Below are 3697 nucleotides of genomic sequence, written 5' to 3' on the forward strand. Positions count from 1 at the left end.
CCGAGCTGACAAGGTACAAATCTGTCGTTCTGCCCCTGATCAAGGCAGTTAACCCACTGTTCCCAGGCTGTCATTGAAAATAAGAATTTGTTCTTAACCGACTTGTCTGGTTAAATAAAGGTAAAATAAAATAAATAAAAAACCACACTGTCATTAGGTCACGTATTGTGTTGTTGATAAACAAGGTGCAAACAAGAGTAGCAGAGAAACCTGTCTGTCTGTGTCCGTCCGTAACTCTCTCTCTGTCTCTCTCTGTCTCTGTCTCTCTCTGTCTCTCTCTGTGTCTCTCTCTGTCTCTCTCTCTCTGTCTCGCTGTCTCTCTCTCTCTCTCTCTGTGTCTCTCTCTGTCTCTCTCTCTCTGTCTCTCTCTCTGTCTCTCTCTCTCTCTGTGTCTCTCTCTGTCTCTCTCTCTCTGTGTCTCTCTCTGTCTCTCTCTCTCTCTCTGTGTCTCTCGCTGTCTCTCTCTCTCTCTCTCTCTGTCTCTCTCTCTCTGTCTCTCTCTCTCTGTCTCTCTCTCTGTCTCTCTCTCTCTCTCTCTCTGTCTCTCTCTCTGTCTCTCTCTCTCTCTGTGTCTCTCTCTGTCTCTCTCTCTCTGTCTCTGTCTCTCTCTCTCTGTCTCTCTCTCTCTGTCTCTCTCTCTCTGTCTCTCTCTCTCTCTCTCTCTGTGTCTCTCTCTGTCTCTCTCTCTCCACGTGGAATGGTAATGAGTGGACAAGGATGCTATAATGGAAGCAATCTCTTTTCAGTAAATAAATGTGTTGTATCACTTTGATAGTTTCCCTTGAGAAATCAGGAAGGAAGCCCTCCATCAATTAATACACACACACACACACACACACAGAGGCAAGCGAGGAGTGACAAGACTGACAATCACATCCGTCCACTAAAGCATGGTCCTACTGCAATCCTCCTCTTCCTCCCTCATCAACTACTTGGCTGGTTCTACTGCCATCCTCCTCTTCCTCCCTCATCAACTACCTGGCTGGTTCTACTGCAATCCTCCTCTTCCTCCCTCATCAACTACTTGACTGGTTCTACTGCCATCCTCCTCTTCCTCACCATTAACTACTTGACTGGTTCTACTGCCATCCTCCTCTTCCTCACCATTATCTACTTGACTGATTCTACTGTCATCCTCCTCTTCCTCACCATTAACTACTTGGCTGGTTCTACTGCCATCCTCCTCTTCCTCCCTCATCAACTACTTGACTGGTTCTACTGTCATCCTCCTCTTCGTCACCATTAACTACTTGACTGGTTCTACTGCCATCCTCCTCTTCCTCCCTCATCAACTACTTGGCTGGTTCTACTGCCATCCTCCTCTTCCTCCCTCATCAACTACTTGACTGGTTCTACTGTCATCCTCCTCTTCGTCACCATTAACTACTTGACTGGTTCTCCTGCCATCCTCCTCTTCCTCACCATTATCTACTTGGCCTGATAACCTTTATTTATTTGTATTTATTTAACTAGGTGAGTCAGTTAAGATAAAATTGTTATTTAGAGTGACGGCCTTCCTAAAGACAAAAGGCCTCTTGCGGGGACTGAGTCCGGGATAAAAAATATTCAATATTAGATATTTTAATCCCAATATTAAACATTTAATAAAATGCCACGACAAGAAAGACAACACTACATAAAGAGAGACCTAAGACAACAACACTACATAAAGAGAGACCTAAGACAACACAACATAAAGAGAGACCTAAGACAACACTACATAAAGAGAGACCTAAGACAACACTACATAAAGAGAGACCTAAGACAACAACACTACATAAAGAGAGACCTAAGACAACACTACATAAAGAGAGACCTCAGACAACACTACATAAAGAGAGACCTAAGACAACACTACATAAAGAGAGACCTAAGACAACACTACATAAAGAGAGACCTAAGACAACACTACATAAAGAGAGACCTAAGACAACACTACATAAAGAGAGACCTAAGACAACACTACATAAAGAGAGACCTCAGACAACACTACATAAAGAGAGACCTCAGACAACACTACATAAAGAGAGACCTAAGACAACACTACATAAAGAGAGACCTAAGACAACACTACATAAAGAGAGACCTCAGACAACACTACATAAAGAGAGACCTAAGACAACACAACATAAAGAGAGACCTAAGACAACACTACATAAAGAGAGACCTCAGACAACACTACATAAAAAGAGACCTAAGACAAGACTACATAAAGAGAGACCTAAGACAACAACACTACATAAAGAGAGACCTAAGACAACACTACATAAAGAGAGACCTCAGACAACACTACATAAAGAGAGACCTAAGACAACACTACATAAAGAGAGACCTCAGACAACACTACATAAAGAGAGACCTAAGACAACACTACATAAAGAGAGACCTAAGACAACACTACATAAAGAGAGACCTAAGACAACAACACTACATAAAGAGAGACCTCAGACAACACTACATAAAGAGAGACCTAAGACAACACTACATAAAGAGAGACCTAAGACAACACAACATAAAGAGAGACCTAAGACAACACTACATAAAGAGAGACCTAAGACAACACCACATAAAGAGAGACCTAAGACAACACTACATAAAGAGAGACCTAAGACAACACTACATAAAGAGAGACCTAAGACAACACTACATAAAGAGAGACCTAAGACAACACTACATAAAGAGAGACCTCAGACAACACTACATAAAGAGAGACCTCAGACAACACTACATAAAGAGAGACCTAAGACAACACCACATAAAGAGAGACCTAAGACAACACTACATAAAGAGAGACCTAAGACAACACTACATAAAGAGAGACCTAAGACAACACTACATAAAGAGAGACCTCAGACAACACTACATAAAGAGAGACCTAAGACAACAACATAGCAAGGCAGCAACACATGACAACACAGCATGGTAGCAAGACAACATGACAACAACATGGTAGCAACACAACACGGTAGCAACACAACATGGTAGCACCACAACATGGTAGCAACACAACATGACAACAACATGGTAGCAACACAACATGGTAGCAACACAACATGGTAGCAACACAACATGGTAGCAACACAACATGGTAGCAACACAACATGACAACAACATGGTAGCAACACAACACGGTAGCAACACAACATGGTAGCAACACAACATGGTAGCAACACAACATGGTAGCAACACAACATGGTAGCACCACAACATGACAACAACACGGTAGCAACACAACACGGTAGCAACACAACATGACAACAACATGGTAGCAACACAACATGGTAACAACACGGTAGCAACACAACACGGTAGAAACACAACATGACAACAACATGGTAGCAACACAACATGGTAACAACACAACATGGTAACAACACGGTAGCAACACAACATCGTAACAATACAACATGACAACAACATGGTAGCAACACAACACGGTAGCAACACAACATGACAACAACACGGTAACAACACAACATCGTAACAACACAACATGGTAACAACACGGTAGCAACACAACACGGTAGCAACACAACATGACAACAACACGGTAACAACACAACATGGTAGCAACACAACATGGTAGCAACACAACATGGTAGCAACACAACATGGTAGCAACACAACATGACAACAACACGGTAACAACACAACATGGTAGCAACACAACATGATAGCAACACAACATGGTAGCAAC

At 42.3% G+C, this 3697-nt stretch overlaps 1 long non-coding RNA gene across 1 annotated transcript; it reads right to left on the reverse strand.

Moving 5' to 3' along the window:
* Nucleotides 1-1670: 1670 nt before the first annotated feature.
* On the reverse strand, nucleotides 1671-2557 carry LOC127920012 (uncharacterized). The gene is made up of 3 exons (XR_008104758.1): nucleotides 2471-2557; nucleotides 1844-1924; nucleotides 1671-1759 (listed from the first exon to the last, which is right to left on the reverse strand). It is a non-coding gene; the product is annotated as an uncharacterized LOC127920012 (long non-coding RNA).
* Between the last annotated feature and the right edge of the window lie 1140 nt (nucleotides 2558-3697).

The sequence above is a fragment of the Oncorhynchus keta genome, unplaced genomic scaffold (genome assembly GCF_023373465.1).
Source record: "Oncorhynchus keta strain PuntledgeMale-10-30-2019 unplaced genomic scaffold, Oket_V2 Un_contig_18082_pilon_pilon, whole genome shotgun sequence".
Lineage (NCBI taxonomy): Eukaryota > Metazoa > Chordata > Actinopteri > Salmoniformes > Salmonidae > Oncorhynchus > Oncorhynchus keta.